The 19,544-nt window shown below is 38.9% G+C and overlaps 1 long non-coding RNA gene across 5 annotated transcripts in view; it reads right to left on the reverse strand.

Moving 5' to 3' along the window:
• Positions 1-409: 409 nt before the first annotated feature.
• LOC114017687 (uncharacterized) overlaps positions 410-19,544 on the reverse strand; it is a 73,686-nt gene continuing 54,551 nt past the window's right edge. Inside the window, exons 1-6 of one of the 5 annotated variants that reach the window (XR_008732979.1) lie at positions 15,657-15,884; positions 8,928-9,049; positions 6,151-8,269; positions 5,411-5,471; positions 4,131-4,222; positions 411-1,402 (exon numbers count right to left, since the gene is read on the reverse strand). This is a non-coding gene — a long non-coding RNA (uncharacterized LOC114017687). Of the gene's footprint in view, positions 2,284-4,130; positions 4,223-5,410; positions 5,472-6,150; positions 8,270-8,927; positions 9,050-15,656; positions 15,885-19,544 lie in introns of those variants that run through there. The other 4 variants (XR_003562883.2, XR_003562881.2, XR_003562880.2 and 1 more) reach the window with 4 other exon arrangements.

Consider the following 19,544-nt stretch of genomic DNA (forward strand, 5'->3'; position numbering starts at 1 on the left):
ATATAAAGACAAAACTTTTTAAAGTTGTCCCTCTTCCCAAAACTGTGAAGAAAACCTCACTCTGAAATGAACAAGTAGCTTCCTGCAGTGTTTCATTAAGGCCTAGTTCAATGTCAAACATACCCTGGTGAACTGCAGTGCTGGACATGTCCACCCTGCAGACAGATCCACCCCCTAATGCTGCTGTTGGCTACCCTCAGCAGCTGTGTGCCTCCCCTCATGAGTGGTGATGGCCAGTAAGGGAGAGCAGTAATAATAAACGCAGTCTTACAGTGGAAAAGGGCTCTGAGAAGGAAGCAAAATCTTGCAGCTCCTGAACCAAACACAGGCCAACTCTGAGATCACCTGAACAAAAAGCTCTGAGCCAGTTCAAGTGCCTAAATGCATCAGTTAAGTTAGGTGGGCAAACTAGTTTATTAAAATTTCTCAAAAGATAAATAGTTAGAAAATAAAAGTTATTTTCAGCAATATCTCATCCAAAAATTTACAGCCATTACATAAGTGCTAACTGTAAATGAAGTATGAAAATCAGTTCTTTCAGTAGATAGCAGAATACATCATTGTTAGTGACACAGCCCACTTAACAGATCTTAGTACTGTTGGTCCTCAGTCCAGCTAGACCAGGGTATAAAAGATCTTAGTGTGCCAGGCTAAGGCCATATTTCCCCACCACTTCTGCAACATTGACTTTTAAAATCTTTTGAAAATCTGACCCTGAAATAACAGTTGAAAACCTAGCTTTGAACCTTTTGAATCCTATTGTCTTACAAGACTTGGATTTTGCAGTAAATACCATGTATACAACAGCTTTACTATAAAAATTTCATAATCATGATTTTCTACCAGTCCAGACATAAACTGAAAAGGGACACACAGGCTGGATCATGTTGAGAACAATGGAATTTCTGTCAGTGCTTCAACAGGACTGAGCTGAGTAACAAATCTCAAAAATTATGGATACAACTGTAAGTCTTTCTACTGCATCTTTACACTAAGTTCTAAGTAGTACTCTCTTCATCCCCATGTCCTTTTTGATATAAACACTGTGGCCAAAACAATACCAGTACATCATTAAAAATGTTTTATATGAATCTGAGGTTGACAATACATTTTATTGGAGTATACAGGGTTTTTTTAGCATCAGACTCTGCGGACAAGTCTTCAGGTATGTCAGAAACAAGCAAACATTATTAAGTATTTTTTAAAGACATAATTACAATGACTACTACTCTTCCACTGACTCGAAATCAGAAAAAAAGCCAGGTTGCTGCTGCTGTGTAATTGCTGGATTGTGTTTCCTACTGGCTTCGGTGGGTTTTCATCACTTAAAGTATTTGTTAATAGTTTAAGAAATGCAGTGATTCTTTTCCACGGCATGATCCAAGTGAAGACTGCATGAGCTCTTTGGAAAGAAAAATATATTAGCAAGTAAACTCTCAAATATAACATAACACTTAGAAACAGCAGAGAAATGTTAAATTAGTATTCTTTTTTAGTCAGTGTTAAAGAAAAGAAATATTTAACAGAATAGATTAATGAGAATGTACCAAGCTATAAATGCTAGATGTCAGCCCACGTTTCACTTCAGGGATTGAACATTTTCCTTTGTTTACAATTCTGCCTTCTCATTTACCTGAAATAACGTTGGTAACAAAACACCAATCCCAGTTGCTAACAGCTGACAGAGGGCTGTTTATGACCAATGCCTAATTTTGTTTTTTTTTCTCTCTTTCTTTTTAGTTTTCAGGATTCAAGGAACTTCTATATTAGCTAAAGAACAAAAAACAGTTTATTTCTGAGGTTTTCTCTGCTACAATTTCTTTTCCTCAAATCAGATTGGAAAAATGGCTTGTAGATACTCTGTTATTGCTTTATTTTCTAATGCATCATATCACACTGGGTTATAGAGGGTATCGTTCAAATTAAATTTACTCCTGAGAGATGCAATAACTTTCAATCAAACCGCAGGTACTCAGCGTCCTCCAGAAACAGGCCTATAACACAGTATGAATGAATGGGGGTGAGCACAAGCACTGGAAGACAACAAATCCAATCAGCTAGAGAAGAACAAATTACCATTGCTTGACGCAAATAGTTACAGTCTTAGAAAAACTACCTTGATAGCTGAATAACTCACAAATTATGTGCGCTCCCAGGAAAAAACATTTCTGAGAACACGACTCCTTAGAAATGGTCCTGTAAGGAAATGATGTCTGCTTTCCAGGTCCAGGTTCAAATGGCCCACATTCAGAAATGCCCAAATACTGTTTTAATGTTATTACACTAGGCATCAAGAATAATAAACAATTAGGAAATAATCTTTAGCAAAATGTACATAGGCTATTAGGCAGCTTTCAAGCTTCTTCTGACTGGCTGCCTCTCACCCACCGTATCTAGACACAGAAAGAGCAGGTAAGAAGAAAAATCAGAGAAGTACAAAAAACCAGCATACAAAACCCACACTAGGAGAGAAACCCTTTGTGATTAAGTGTGCCTGCACATGGGCTAAAGCTCCTCCCACTGAACATTCAAATCACCTGTGTCCAGAGTTCTTCCAGGAGCAAGATGCACTTTAGAGCCGTTCCCACTGCTGACCCCAAGTTGCCTTCAATTAATAAAAAAACCCTGGCTACTAAAAGCATCTAATAGCACTGTCTTAAAGTCCACCCCATCTAAATGGCCTGCTTAACTCTTAAACTGCAAGGGCCTCTTACTAACAGGGTTAAGATGCTCATTGTCATGACTTTGTCTCAGCTGATCACACATACAGGGCAAATTAAAGCAACTGCAAAATATTCAGCTGCAGTAGTTGTGAGAAATAGCATGCTTTGAAACAGTTGTTTTCTAAAGCTGAGACAAGATAATTGTGAAGAGTCTGCTTTGAAGAAATGAAGGTGTTTTCAGAAAACTTTTCATCTCAGGCTAATACTTAATTGCTCATAAAAACATATGCTCAGTGATCCCATATTAGATACTTCATTGTTTACGCTCAGGCTGGCTTTGGATGGTGTTTTAACTGCCTGTGAAAACTGTCATTTTTATAGGGGCTGGACCATTACAAACCTTCATTATTTGTCCTCTGAAAAGAAAAAGATATAATTGCTTAAAGCAATCATCATATGCTGATATATATCGGAATGTCTGGAAAATAGATAATTTCAAGGTAATACATAAGGTGTCCACAATCTGCTGGGGACCATTCTTTTAGTGCTGCTTTGTCACACAAGAAGGTATCTATTGCTCCTTTGGATGATCCCAAGGTTTTTGGCTTGAGCCTAGTGCCTGGTAGGGTATTTCATATTTTTATTATTCTCAGCTAGAAAAATTGTTTCCTAACTTCCTTTTTTGTATCTGTTGATACTCAATTTGCATCATCAGTACGGGCTGGAGAAAACAGTTCTGACTGGTGTTCTGTGCCACTTAAATTTATATTGGCTTGTATTACATATGTCATTACTGCTTTTCTAAGCTCCACTATTTTTTTCTTAGGTCCTTTTAGCCCTAAAATCAATTTATTTCCCCTGAAAAAATGAAAAAAAGCCCTACTCTCCATGTAGCAATAAGTTCATTGATCTAAGTATGAGTCAGCAAAAGATGAAATTAAGAATTATTATTTATGATTTAGACTAGATGTGATCTAAAAATTGTACTAAGAATTTATATACTTGTTCTTTAGAAGGGCTGTGATCCGTATCCCCAGTGCTACAAACGTTAGGAGTCTTGTAGAAATTTGTATGTATGAATAATTCTATATGCAAGAGTATGCCATAGAATTTGCTGGAAATACACATTCATGTGTAAAGTTAATAGAGCTACTCAGGAATGTAAATTTACTTATATGCATCATTAGTTGCAGGCCAGGAAGATAATGCTACATATTCCAGTCCATATAGTGACAATTTGCTCATCTAGTACATGCTGTATACTTCAGTACAGTATATCTGGGTTACTTTTGACAAGAATAGGAATATTAATCATAATTAGTCAGCACAGAATTAACAAGTCTTACAAGAAACATTAGTTTCTGTTGCTCTGAATTTCGTGCTTGATTATATCATAAAACAGTTACTGCCTCAACAGAGACTTAGATTTTTATCGAACTAGTTCCTCTAAAAACAAATACAACTCACCTTCCTACAGTAAATCCTGATGAATTCAGCAAGATACACACACAATAAGCTTCTGGAAGACAGAAATGGTCCCTTACTATACATCTGAGGACCTGCCAGTGCAAGAAAGCTACCTATTAATGGAGTCTACAGTAAAAATGATAGGCAATAAAAAGGAAAAAATATGATAGCTATATAAGTTGCTCATGAAACAAAACAATTTAAATGAGAATTATTTCTCATTGTAAGTACAGGAATATATTTTTTTTCTCTGAATCTATATATGTATATAGAGACAGAGGGATGCATATTCTCACTTTAAAATACCTTGTATTAAATTCTGTGTATAAAGTCCAAGACAATTCACTTCCTGCAAGGTTAACATTTTATACCTCAATTCATGGCACCCATTTCTGCATTTAATGAGCAAAGCTCACGGAGCTAAAAATAGCTCCTTTCATTGCTTATTAACTCCATTTAACTAAATACGAGCAACCTCATTTTCCATTCCAGACAAAAGATATGGGTATTTAGCACCTCTGGAAGAGGGAGAGGGAGCCCAATTCTTCTTGAATTAATGTATGCGTATTTTTAATATGTACCATGCATGTAAAGCACATCTACTGACTTTGAGAAAAGTTGGGGATATTCAATATGAAGAAATCTGACCATGCTTACACACTATTCAGTGTAAGAAATCAGGAATGTCTGCCTGGAAATCTATTAGCTCAAATAGGTTTTTATACATGCCTCTTTTGACCTAAGGATGAACCCTTCAATAATTGTTTTGTTTTCTTTTCTTTTCTAAGCTATCTTGCTAGTAGTTGAATACTACCTTACTTATGTCCCAGGAGAACACTATACCAACTTAGCTGAGTGTTGTTTTAAAGCTAAAGTGATGAGGGAAATCCAGTAGCCTTAACCTTTATTCTAACCCTCACTTAATTTCAACTGCCTAGGGTCAAATGAAAGTAGAGATTATAAAATGTAGCAATGATCTTATAGACTCTGAAGTAACATGACTTTTGTAATTAAAGTGGTATTACTGTGCAGTGATCCGGCTTTATTTTACACTCCAGAATAGCCTCTAAGCTTGCGATACCAACTCTGTTCTTTTGGCACACAAGCACAAATATTTCTGCAGTTTGCCAGGTTTATCAGGTGAGACTGAGAAACATCTGCAATGCACTGGTTTTGTAGCCTTAGCAAATGGTTGCTGTTGGTAAGATGTGCAACATATGCCTGTTTAATGATTCACTCCTCAATTTCAGCTTTCTGGGAATGCTGTAAATTTTACTCACCAGCCCACAGACCAAATCCTGCCTCATGAGCAACAGGTACACACAGTCAAGCAGCATGAATCTGCCAGAGGTGCAAAGAACGAGTCAGCTTTTTTGGAGCCAATCCATAATGCTGGATTCCAAGACTTAGGTTATGCTGCACCATGCCATATCTCCCCTGATTTAAGCCACTGCCATAACATTTGCCCACATGTGATAATTCCAACACGTTTGTCACTCAGCCTTATCACTCAACACATTTCTCAGTGAACTTCCCTAATGGACAATATCCTTCTCTCCTAGTAATATTTCATTATTCACTTTGTAAGCATATCCATTGCTGGGCAATTGCTGCACCATTTCATTCCTATTTGGTTAGGAAATGTCAGAAGCAAACCTCAAGTACAGCTAACTAGAAAACAATTTCTTCATGAGGCCCAAAAAGCCTTGGAAACTCCAGCCAGCTGTAAAGGGTAAAACATGATTTGCTCAACTGGATAGTATTTCTGCCAGTGTTGGATGTGCTACAGTCAAACATCAACGGCTACAATAGTAAAATATTTATTTTAACTAAATGAATAGATAAATGTAGCAAAAGGTCTTGAAGTCTAATCTTTTCCACTGCACAAGTGGGAGGTGGGAAAACAGTGCAGATCGGTACACGAAAGACAGCACAAAACAGTAATCACACTAGTTAGCAGTAACTCATTTGGAAAATGCAAAAACAGGCAGTGCACATCAATGGTAATTTAAATACTTACAGTTTGAAGGATGCAGGAGGTTGTGGACATCCATGCTAGGAAGATCTGCAGACCCATGAACACTGGGAACATCTACCGGCACTGTTGGAAAGAGACACACATACACAGAGAGGACACCATTAAAAGTCATTTTCCAGTTCAATAGCTCTACTGTGGGGATGAAAGCCAAAGATGTACCAGAGCTGGATGTGTTTCTTTCTATAGAGCACTGCACTCTGCTGCACAGACATACCTTGTGCAGCATTTGATAAATCATATCTGAGCTGTAGTTGATCAACCCTTGGGACTGCAAGACACTAATGTCCCAACAGGCTTTCTGAAGGACAAAGGCAGTAAAGATAATGCCATCACTTAGGTATTAGGAAATCAAACACACATGGATGCCTTTCATAGGTGTGTGTCTAGAGGATGGCTGTCCATCTAGATGAGGTTCTTCCTTGCAACCCATACACTGACCAGTGTCTTTCGCCTTGGGGAGCCTTACACTCTCCTTAGGAGCAATTTAGAGCAAGACAGACCCCTTGTTCCCAGATGACCTCTCTATGGAAGCAAGTATCTTAGAGTCAATCTGTTCAGACCAGACACCAGTACAATCTCCAGGCAAGAGATGCTGCAAACACTGCCCTGCAAGCCAAACTCCATGGCTGGCAACACAGGGTAAGAGGTAAGTCAGAAGGAGACATAAGTGAATACTCATAAGGCTGAAACACATCTTCTGCTTAAGAAAACCTTTTCTCCTTCCCAGCATCTCAGCTCTGAGTCATGTTGCCGTGACACAGTGTATGGCTTGCTCAAAATGCTCTTTCCTCACTTCGTATCTTTGAAGCAACGGGGTTGGAGGTGACCATAATTATTCACCAGAGCTGGTGTTTTGCACATTTAGAGCTGGCTTTGAATAGTTGCAAATTCTTGTGAATATGTCATGCTTATTTCCTCTAGAAAAGCCTGTTAACTATAAACACAGTCTGTAAATATACATTACACGCAGAGACAAACTACCGAAAGAAAGGAGAGCACAACAGCTAACAAGCTTTAGGACAAAAATCATTTACAGAAACATGAACTATCATTTGAACAACAGTACCTTAATGCATTTCATTAATAGCTAAGAAAATCTGGCAACCACTTAAGCTCCAACTCTATCACCTTGATTACTATGGCCACTAGCCTCTCTCATTTTCCAGTTTACAAGGGAGACACTGGTGTCCTAGCCATCCTGACATATTTCCCTGTTGAATGCTGTTTTAAAATAAAGTGCTGGGATTCCTGTCAGCCCCAGCTCCAAGCCCCCCACCAGTGCCTCCCTGGCTCCTGCACCTGACTCCCGGCTGCCCAGCAGAGCATGACATTTGCCTTCCCATACTTAGCTGGGGAGAAGACAGGAGGAAAAGCAAAACACCAGCAGCCTTTTGTCTGTGCAGATCCCAGTTACAGTCCCTGTGGATGGCCTGCAACTCCTCAGAGGTTTTATGTGAACCCTGGATATGACAAAGGGCAAGAGAGGGGAACTCACAACAAAGCAGCATGAATAATTCTGGAGGAAGTCAGAAGTCTAAGAATAAAGACTAAGCAATAGAAAACAGAAGGGAGGAGAATATTAATTAAATTTAAAGCAGGTTTCTGGTGCACCAACGAGTCACTGTTCAGTTATGTCATTGTAATTGATGGCAATAAACCCACTATTATCCCCACCTACAAAATAAAAGCAAGATTGAATTCTTCAGTCTAAAGATGCAGTCATGCAGATAGAGGCCAGTAAAGACTAGGAGGACACAGGGTGAAGTAAGAACAGCAAAGATCCAAGATGAAATATCCATGAGAAATAGGTTTGAATGCAGAAGGCGTCCAAAAAGGAGGAGGAATATAGGATGATCTCTTTCACTTGGACTCTAACCCCAAGACAGCCCCTGCTCTGCCCCCTGCACTGAGACTGTGTTGTGTAATCTCTTATATACCGCACACCGTGCTGAAAAAAGCCAGTGGTCCCAAGACATGGGAGTGGAGTGCAAGCCTTTATACAATTCATGAGGAGTGTCTTCATGTTTTTTCTATAGCACAGAGGAATGAGGATGCAGTTCTTCTCCTTGCAGATAACCACTTGCATGTCCTTTGCAGAAAACTGAGGAAGGAAAAGATAAAACCTGTCAGTATATTCAAGCATCTTGCTCAAATATAAAGGTTGAATGAGGTAGCATCTGCTCACTGCCCCACTGCAGGCAGCAACCAGTTCTTGCTGTCTTTTTTACCAGGCTCAGCCTGACAGGACATCCTGGACTGCACGTACCAGGCATGTGGTTCTGCTGACTCCAGAAAGTCCCCATTCAATCTCATATCTACAAAATTCTCACAGACTTCTCCTTCCGTATGCCTTGTATTATCTCCTACTAAAGCTCTGCTTTAAATAAATGCACTACTATGAGCAACTGAATTTAGAAAGTGACTATAAAACCCCCCAAAGATTTTACTTAAGGCAAAATCATTAGCTTACTAAAAGCGTTAGAGGTGACCTCTGACATAAAATGTAATGTGGCACTAAAAGGGTTAGTATATAAAGATACATTCAAATCCAACGCATGATAATAATTCAGAAATTGGCAGTCATGTTCCAAACCTCTTGTGCAGAATATAGCTATTATTTCTGTGGCTATCTCTTTAAGAAGGTGAGTTAGAGAAGTAGGAGATCTCTCAAGAGAAGTTATAATAAATCTTTACTGACTTGTCTTTTAAGCAGGAAGAAAAAAATCCACCTATGAAAAGACTTTAAGGCAAAATGTTACCTGACTTTAGATTCAAACTTCTTATTTATTAGAAGAGATGTACAGTTGTCTCCAGGTGCTTCATGTTACTTGTTCTGAGCAGAGGAAGTAGTGATGTTACTCCAGGGGAAATATTTTTCACTCTGGAAAATAAGATCACTCTGTTGATCTTAAAATATAATGTAGTATAAATACACAAAGTCGTGTCAATCAGACAGGTACTATTCTAAGATATAAATCACGCATTCATGATACACGTACAGAGTAGTGCCATGCAGGCATTGAAAAGACAATCTGATGAGCAGTATCTGATTTGCAATAGATAAGTTCAATTCATTACGATTCCTCTTTGGGAACTGAGGTGTCAGCATCTACACTGAACCCCTGAAAGGGAGCAAGATTTTCCTGGTTTGGTTTGCTTTATGTTGTTGCACTAAGCTCTTTTGTTGTTACTGTAAGCTTTTTTGTTGTTACAGTAAGCTCTTTAGGGTTTTGTTTTATAACTAGCTCCTTCAACCTTCCAGAACAAAGACAATTTTTATGCAGAAACACATGATCAACTTACATAGCAAAATAGAAAACTCAAGATTTACTGCATTTGTTTCTAAACGTATTCCAGGAAATTGTCTGGAGAACTTTGATCTCTAACAGGTCTGTTGGTTTTGCTAATAAAAAAATCAAACATAGAAACAAAATACACAGCAGCTGAGATTCCAAGACTCCACAGATTTTTAAATATACCTGTCATTTCAGTCATCACTGAAAATTATCTCCCAAAATTATAGGCACCCATATAGGAACTACTAGAAGCTTTGTGTCCAGAACAGGAGTTGAAACACTCACGGAAAATCCACCAGTACAAAGGAAATGGGATAAAAGCTGTTTCCTAGTCACACATAAAATCCATAGCCAAAATAATAAAATACTTTCCCACCAGTCACATGGAAACTAAGCCTTCTATTAATTTTTCTATACCACTGACAGGCCCAAGATGGAATTTTCCACTTCGTAACAGTAGGGTTGAACAAAGAACTGATACAAACTGGTCCTAGAAAACAAAATGACACTGCAGCTTTCCAGTGAACAGAAATAAAAGACCAGATGCTGATCCCAGGCAGATGATGCAGGCATGCACAGTAGCAGGTTTCTGAAGAGCACAGCAACTTCCGCCAGGTACTGAAGAGTAGGTTTTACCAAAATGGCCAACAACACCCAAGGTCCCAAGTGAACCACCTACCAGGAAAGCTGTACTTACAGTTCCACCTTGCTAGAAGGTGTAACTTCACTGTCATTTAAAAGGAAAGGAGCCAGGGACATAGAAAGGGAGCTCTGCTTCCTTAGAGGTGAAGACTGATGAATTTAGGCAAGAGACAGACCTGAAATTGCTTTCTGTGAGATTAAGAAACTCATTTTATAAAGTAAATCATGATTTATTCTATTCCTGACTAATAACCAGGTGCCTTAGTGTGCTGAATAAGACTCTGGTCTGCATCTACTTGAATACTTGCCCAAGACAAGTTTTTTTCCAATAACAAGTATAAGTCATCCCAAGGAAATTACAACTCTACATTGGCAATTTAATAGATTCATCTCATATAAAACTTAGAATCTTTCAAGCCTCTTGTTCAGTTCATCCCGTGCTTTTGGGTTCACATACTTGAGTAGAAAAATAATGGAGGAATGGGAAACTGTAAATACCTTTGAATGTTATTAAAAGTTATTTGAGTAAAAACATATAAAACATGCAAATCAATAAAGGCAAATGCAAACCATTACCCTAACATAGGAACAATCATGTGCATAATTATGAAATAGAGAATTGCCATCTAAACAGAAACACTGTCAAAATGGGCCTACAGCATTAGAAGGTTTAGGAACTGCCCAGAGTCAACATTATCATTTCACTACCCTGTCAGACCGCTTATTTGTAAAAAGGAGCTTCTTTTATTCAAGCCTCCCACACACCTCAGAAAGGCTATGGCTCAGCCAACACATCATTGTGTCCTTTTGCCTACCAAACTCAAGAAAGAAATTAATCAGAAAGTGTCCAAAGACAACAACAAAACAAAATAAAGCAAACAAACAAAAAAACCCAACAAGAACAAAAAAAGTAAAAATAAAAGGTGGAGAAAATAGATCCCTGAAGAAAAAAAGGAAAAGCTGAAGTTCAGTTTACTGAGTCAGGGATTAAAAAAGACACGGTAACAATTTTCAGATATTTAGAAGATAAACGTTCTTTCTATACACAGGTTAAAGGAAAGTAAATAATGGGTTTAAATTAAGAAAAGAAGATGTAAGGTAAACACAAGGAGGGGGAAATATCTGTAATTAGAAGGATAACTAGGCAATAGAATAGAGGAGCACTTAGGAAGGTGACTGACCCACTTGACTGGGATTCTTTTAAGAACAGAGTATGCAAACATCTATGAGAAAGGCTCTCAGTATAACTGAATCTGTCTCAATAAAAGGACAGACTACAGGACCTCTGAAGGACCCTTCTAGTCATATTTATCATGATTATATCATTTTACAGTTTGGGGACACAGCTTTCACATTTTTAATGTAATAGAGTCATTGGAGATAAGCAACTGTTATACATAGGGATGGATCATATACTCCCTGTTCTTGGAAGGATTAGCTGTTATTTGCGAGAAACATGAGTCAAATAAATCTTCTCTTAAAGTGAGTGAAAGCAGTGGTTGCTACTGCCCACAAAGCCAGCTACACACATAACACTGGTCAGAAATTGAGCTATGTGGAGGAACAAACAGGCATATTCACTGTGGACATACTGCAGACTGAGCGATCTGATCGCTGTTTGCAGAAGCTATTACACAACCAAAGCCTAAAATGTCAGAATGCCAGATCCATAAACACAGAGGGTGGCAGGAGGTCTCACTGGCAGGGACGCATTTATGGAGTCCAGAAACAAAATTAAGAGCTTTTCTAACAGAAAGCAGGCTGTAAAAGAGGCAGAAAGGGGCGGGGAGAAGGAAAGCTCAGATTATTAAGCAAGGAAACTACTTTCTCTTACCCAGTTCTACTGTACTAGGAGGACCAGAGTTTTGTAAATTACTATTCTATCAAGAAATCACCCGACCTTCCCTCCCCCTTACAAAAACCAAAACCTTCAAGAGTCCAAATACAGCCAAAGGAGTTACGTTAAAAGAACCTATCATATATATATAGAAAACAAACATGAAAAAAACTGGCTGCAAAGCTGATATTGGAGCAAAGCTCTCCATTTGTCTCGGAAGTCAAACACATGATTTTAAGGAAAACAGGAGCTCTGTATTTAGCTTCAATTCATTCAGGTTAATAAGGTCATGTTGAGTTTAACTGAATGCAAACATGCATTTAAAATTAGACCTATACTTATATTTTTTACTCAGTCATCATATAATGGGTGAAAATGGGCTTGGAAATATATCTTAACCTCACTATTTATCTGTCAGCTATTTGGTTTTTTAATGTCTCAAACAATGCAGTAGACCAATATTTATATTCCTTGCTGAATCAGGACCTAAATAGGCTTTTTTCTTTACAATCAAGTTCTATTTGTGTGTTAGCAATTCACTTCTGAAGGGTTAAGTCCATATATAAATCTGCAAAGACTTAATTGTGTTATTCTGAAATGAAAGAGACTGAAAGCAGGAAAAAAACTGAACTGCAGGAAGAGAACATTTGTACAAAGAGTGATGTGTTCACCACAGTTTTTTTAATCTCATTTTCTGATATTTCAGACAGTTTGAACAAGTGATTTCATTGCTTATGACCCAGCTTCTTTTCCTGTTAATCCTCCACCAAAAATATAATGCTTTCTTGTGTCAGTTGAGATCCCTGCCATGCAAATGAACATAAATGTTACAAAGTCATCATTAAGACCACACTTAAAGAGCAACAGCGAAAGTAAAAAAGAGCTACAAAGAAAATTCCTATTAAAAAAAAAAACACAACAAAAACATTTGGACAACTGGATATCCTGGGTATCTCCCTTTTCACTTCAGTAAATCAGGATTCAAATATAACTCATTTATTCTAACGCAATACAGAATCACTTAGTTTGAATCAATAGGGTTATTATCAATTTACATGAATGTAAGGAAGATCAGAATTTCGCTTTTATGTATCCATTTGTTTTTGCTAGGTATTACTAATGGCCCCTGTTGCACAATTTGATATTTCATCCATTTTACTGAATGAGGAATTTAGAGAGAAGCAAAGGTTTTGGTGAGGAAAATAATTTTTTAAAATTTGAGTCTTGGGTGTTCAAAAAGAAGAAAGAAACTTTTATTTGTGTGGTTCCTGGAGATGACTTCTACTATTAGGCAGCACACCTGTCTTTCCTAAAAGCAAGTTAATTCCCTTGAGAGCAAAGCTATGGTCTTCCCATCATTTCCCACATTCCCTCATCATAACTGCAGAAAGACCATTTTCAAATTATCAAACAGCAGCACCACAGCGGGCAGTGTACTGTGCCAGAATGATTGTTTGAAGGAAAAAGTACCACCATCACTGTAACCTGGCTGAATTTCATATTATGACAATAATAACAGTATGGATATCTTGGTGAGGCAGATCCAAAAGTATAAAATCTAAAAAAAAAAAAAAAGAAAATAACCACAACACTTAGGATTATGTCCAAAACAATATAAATATCACTGAGCAGATTTTCCGCTTTCCATATGCAGTGTTTTTAGAATACTGTTCTCTAGTGATTTTTTTAAAGCTTCATCCTGGAGTTATTCTGTAGAAAAAGAATGAAATAGGTCTTCAAGTGTATCCTTTAAGTCATCCTTTCTGACAACTTAAAGACAGCTTTGAACCAAACTTGGAAGGCAACTGCAGTGAGACATGAGTTTCATCAGAAGTCATATATGAATTCATATATTCATCATATATGACAATAGTCAGTGCAGTGTAGAGAGGGAGAGGCCAAAATCGAATTTAGGATGGAAAACTGATTAGGAGGAGCTGGGTGAAATGTTGGTAGTAGCAGGTAGAAGGGAGTAATGAGGAAAAATCATAAGCAGTGCTGCTCAGAGGAAGCAAGGGAGTAGGAAATGGAGGAAGCAGTACTTCAGAGTGAGGAGTGGGATGGAGTAAGCCCACATCCCCTGCCATGGTCTAATACTGTGGGGAAACTAAGAAAAAAGGTGTAAAAGCAATTAGGTAACCTTCCAACCAACAGAGTTCAGATCTCAGACCCACAAAGTAGCAGACAGGAGATGATGGAGGGGGCTGACCTCTTTGTTTTGAATAAGGGTGAAGGAACTTCTGGAGAATGCAAGAGAAGGAAACCAGCTGAGCACAAGGCAAAGGGAGGAAATGCAAGAGCACTGCAATGGTGGCAGTGATGAGAGGGAAAGGGAAGCCGCAGGAAGAAAAAGGAGCTAGAGGGGAAAGGAGCAGGGAAATGCAGGGGACAGAATATGGTGAGTTGTAGACAAGCACAGCTGCAAATAAACCAAGTGAGTACAGCTGTAAGAAAAATTTGCTCAGCTCCCCTCCAGGAAAATGGCAAGTATTGCCTTCCACCCACACATACATCCCCGCTAGGACAAAATGGCGTGTGTAGCATCACAAGGACAACACGCTCTTCCACAGCCATCAAAGACTGCACAGAAATTTCTGCAGAATAAGTGCTTTCAAAGCAGACTTAGCAGTTCATACATTTAAGCTGATCTTGACTTTATTTAGCATTTCCATAGTGCTCAGCATATTCAAATCACAGTGCAACACTGCTCACTTTGCAATGGCAGGCGCAAGGCAAGTAGGGTCTGCTGTGAAGAGCACAGAGCACTGACTGGCTTATGCTGCAGCTCTGAACAAGAAGCACATTATGTGAGCCCCAGCTCTTTATGTTTACTTTAAATGCACTTAAATTCACTTTAAATGCAAGTCCAGCTATCACCTTTTTGATGAATGGATAAGCCTTTATTTTTGCATAATCGACGTGTCCATTTACTTTAGTTTAAGCAACTGTAATGCTAAAAAAGCACCTCCCACTGAAAGCATTTGCCACTCCCATCACAACATTTTGTCCTCAGAAATGGCACCAAGCTTTTTTAGCAGTGCTGGGAGTCCTCCACTTGCTCCTGTCTCAGGCCACTACCTAACTTTTCTTATTGGACAAAGCTGTCTTCATAAAGCTAATATCCTGCAGCATGTCACTCTATTCATTTTGGTGTCCTTTATCTTTTTTATTACCTACCTACCGATTTTTCTGCCGAGACCTTTTCATGATTGATCTGTTACAACTTTATTAGAAACTGTTCACTTACAGAAGGTTGGGGGGTGAGGGGGGGTTTGTCACATTTACTCCCAATGTAATTAAACTGACAGCAGTGGCTTTATCCCAAGAGAAAAATTGGCTGTGTACATTCACAGTAAATAATGAATTCTAAAATTACTCAGTTGTTTCCATACCTCTTGTTTCTCCTTTAGAGAGTTAAGGTCTATATCAAGCCATGCATCCTGGTCTTGTACACATCTTTTAGTATCAGGAGATATCAACAATAATTACATCAGGATCTATGAGTTAATTTTATTTAAAATATTCTGATCATTAATCTAGATCAGACATGGTTTTGAATCACAGGTAGGTTGAATTGCTGGCATAGTAGCTATGCAAGAAACGTTTGTTAGCTAAATCCCTTATCTGCATTTCCTTCATTAAATGTTGTTACAAAGGCAACAAAAATCATAGGAATGTGAAGTCACTTATAATTACAGTCTTTCTATACTTACCTTATCACACATTTCACTCTTCCGTTTCTTCTGTACTGTGGGGGGGTCTTGCCACCTCCCTTTGTTATCTCCAGTCCATGAGAAGTTGGTTTATTACACCATTTCAGAATTAAATAATATGTTTTCCTCTAACTCATGTGTTGTGTTCAGCTCCTCAACCTTTTATTGTGTCCTGTCTGTTCTTCATAATCACTGTTCTCTTTTCCTTTCTGGAAATGAGCCATGACTCTGCCCAGCTTTGAATCTTCAAACCGGTTTCCACCTGAAAGTCTAAATAAACACTGCCAATTCTTCTTCATTGTATTATTTAATGCTAGGGCTCGCCCCTGGGATTTTTCTGAGTGAAATGACTCCATGTCTATATTTTTTTTACAAATGTGAGCTGTGAGAGGACAAATTTGAAAGGACAAAGGGAACTCTTTATCCTTCATAGCAGCAAGAAAATTCAGGCAGTTATAAAGTCTGACTGGTTGCAAATATTTAAGGAATATTGTATCCATTTAATAGGCAGATCTAGGTACCCATCTCCTAGGTACAGGCACTTGGAGATAGTATGGATAAATTTTAGGGCATACATCACATTTTCTGTGGGCATCAGCTATGTAAATAGGGAAAAACTCTAGCAATGGAAGAACTTAACCAGGAAAATAATCTGAGATGACCACGGGCACAGCAAAAATCAGTGTTACGCTGGATTGCAGTGCTGCAGCACCCAATCCACATCATATCACGCTATGAAAATGTTCTTTTTGTCACCGTAAGCTGGTCAGTCCTTCACTGACATCACCAAGTAATGGTGAGCAGTCAGCAGGCACCTCTGCTCACTTTAAACTGTTGCTCCTGTGACTTTACTAATCTAGCTAAAACCAGATGATACAAAGCTTTCACGGCCTCCAAAGGCACTGTATGGATGTGAAAACCCAACACAAAAATGTCAGCAGTAAGACTGTTTTGGTTTATGCCAGTTTGTGTTTATAAGGTGCCAAGGAAACTAAGTGTTGTGGTTATAAAAAGTGTCATGCAAAGTGTCCTCTAAAGTCTGCAGCTGGGAAAAATGCAGAAAGGCAAAGCATCTGCTGCAAAATTATTTCCTAAAAGGCAACTCAGGAAACATAATGATGTAAAATTTTCTAGTTTAGGCAATGTCCATGCAAATAGAATGGGAATAACCCTTTATGGTCATCATGAACTAAATTGTGGAAGTGCTTATCAAAAACGTAAACCCATCAAACTCTGCATAAAGTATGGCTCACATACAGCAAGCCCAGTTCTCAGGTAAACAGTGGTGGTGAATCACTGCAGGCAGACCAGAGGTTAAACTTCCTAACACAAGCCACCTTCCTAACACAAGCCACCTTCCAACTAACTCTGAGGAACACCGGTAAAATGCAACATCTGTTTGTAAGTAATTTGCCCGGGGGGGGGGGGGGGGGGGGGGGCGGGGAATGCAGTTCAGGGAATAAATAAGTACTCAGATGCAAATGCTATGCCTAGTTATTCCTTTGCCTCATGACTTGCTTTTGTCACACATGCTCAAAATACTTTGTTTTTAATATTTCTAGCCCCTGGGGAAAGACATATTATGTTTCATTTCCTTCCCTTTTGCTCAACTGTACATCCACATTTAGGGTTCTGCTTCTGCTTCATCTGTATCTTCCAGCAAGTTGTTACTATTTTTTAAAATGGGAAAGCCTGGGGGACAGGGAAATTGTGCCAGGACCTATATTCTGTTAACACAGGTTCTGTAAACTTGCAGGTATATAGCACAGCAGATTGTTGACATCTTCACTGCACCCTTCCAACAGAAAAAATGAATTAATCCTTTTTATGCCTTAGAAACCATCCACAGAGTGTTGCAATCTGCAGTCTCATCTTCCACACTGGGGATCTTTTCTTCGCTATCTGGATTAGGGAGAGATACAATGTACCCATCTGTTTAAATGTGGTTCTGATTAATATGCTGTCAGCCACCTTGAAAACACTCAGATATTAACTCGCTAATGTGCAGCTTGAACTAACTAATGAGTGCATTTACACACTCGTGCAAGTGTGTCCATAGGCGTGAGTCGATATGTGCGTGCAAGTGTGTGTGCCAACAAGGGATTCTCATGCGTGTGCCAACAAGGGATTGTCACATACGGCACAGCAGAGGAGGCACCGACCGTCAGGTGAACCAGGAGGGAGTCCCCCTGGGTCACACTTCAACTTGTGTTCCTCTGGAGCCACAACAGCAGCAGCAGTAATTCTCTGTGATGAGGTTTTAGATTTGTCATGTCTGCACCCACTGATGTAGAAATTATGAAAGTGGCACCAGGAGCAATGATGGAAGGATAATTAAAAAATAATTAACAAGAATAATTTCCAAGGGGCCAAGGGACAAAAGCTTTTATTTCATCAGCTGGTGTAACTGATTAAATAGGTACACGATACTGCTGCAAAAATATCCCTTTTTTAAAATTGAGAGGAGGGAAGGTGTAGAGGGGATAATTACCAATTACTTTCTTTCTTTTGTTCTTTTGTCAGACTAACTAACTTGCATGACTAAGTAGTTTACTCCAAGACAAGCAGTTAACAAATCACCTACCCAGACTCTGAAGAGTAGCTCTGGCAGCCCAATGGTATCTGATGGAGAACACAGCTCCACAGATAAAAAGGAAAGAGAAGCAGCAGAACAATAGACTCTCTGCACTTCAATGCCACTGGGTGGGGGGGCTCTGATGGGGGGAGGGGAGGAAGCCTTACTCCATCTCCCATCAGCTATCACACTGCTCCTCTCATCTGAAATTATTTATTGCTTCATAAAAGAGGAGGAGAAAAATTTTGTGATTCGTTTTTGTTTCTGAAAATAAGATTACACCCTATCTCTAAGAATACACACCATAAGACTTGCTTTCAGCCAGTCACATCTTCCTAGCTGCTGATTGTCTTCCCCCAGCAGCGGCAGCGTTCCACCTTATCTAGTAGTTTCCTGCTGCTGGTCAAGGTTGCTGCAATGTATGTAGTACCAGAAGACTGTCCAGTTGAGAATAAATCCCACAATAAGAGAATAAATCCCAGTGACCTCATTCATTCCTCTAAAAATAATCCAGCATCTTTCATTTGAGCATTTTAGCTCTTGTACCTTCTCTCTTGCAAGTCTTGTGGCCACCACTGCAGTTCCTGCATGTGGGTGGGAGCCTGCTGCCAACCTTATCATGACCAGGACCTGCTTCTTCTGGCTTAGATTAAGAATCAAGAGAGCAGATTGTTTCCAGGGTAGTTTCAAGCCCTAAATCTGCTGCCTTCCCTTGAAGGTACATTGACCTCTGGTTCCAGGCAGCTCCCTGTTCTTGACACTCCCTTGTATCTGGCCCCTGCTAGAAATGTGATCAAAATGATACCAATAGCAAAATGATTCACAGTAGCCTAAAACATAAAACAAGCCTGAGAAGAAGCCTTCTGTTATCAAAATACCTCACAAAGAAAGAACTGAAATCCCAGGTCAGCATCTGACCTGCAGATTTCATGCCAGATTTCCAAGCCAGTACAGCATGAACACATTTCTGGGAAGCATCCAAGCCTTTGAATACTTTTCTAGACCTTTCAAGTTCACCAAGCATTAATGACTGTATGAAAAATGCAAATTAAGTACCATATGTGAATGCAGAATTAAAGCCTTATAGAGAACAATGTGGGAATATACATTCCAGATGCATTTCTGCTTGGAAGCTAAAAGAAGAGCAGCTTTCAAGATTTTGCCAGGTTCCCCCATTGTAATTCTCTCCTCTCTTTTGAACGACTCTCTATGTAAATGATGACAGGGCAGTTAAGCACAGTGATTGTTAAATGCTTCCTACTGTTCAGTGCAGTTTTTATCAGAGGTTTTCAAATTCAGTATCTTTATCTGTA

This window comes from Falco cherrug, chromosome 6, assembly GCF_023634085.1.
Source record: "Falco cherrug isolate bFalChe1 chromosome 6, bFalChe1.pri, whole genome shotgun sequence".
Taxonomy (NCBI): domain Eukaryota; kingdom Metazoa; phylum Chordata; class Aves; order Falconiformes; family Falconidae; genus Falco; species Falco cherrug.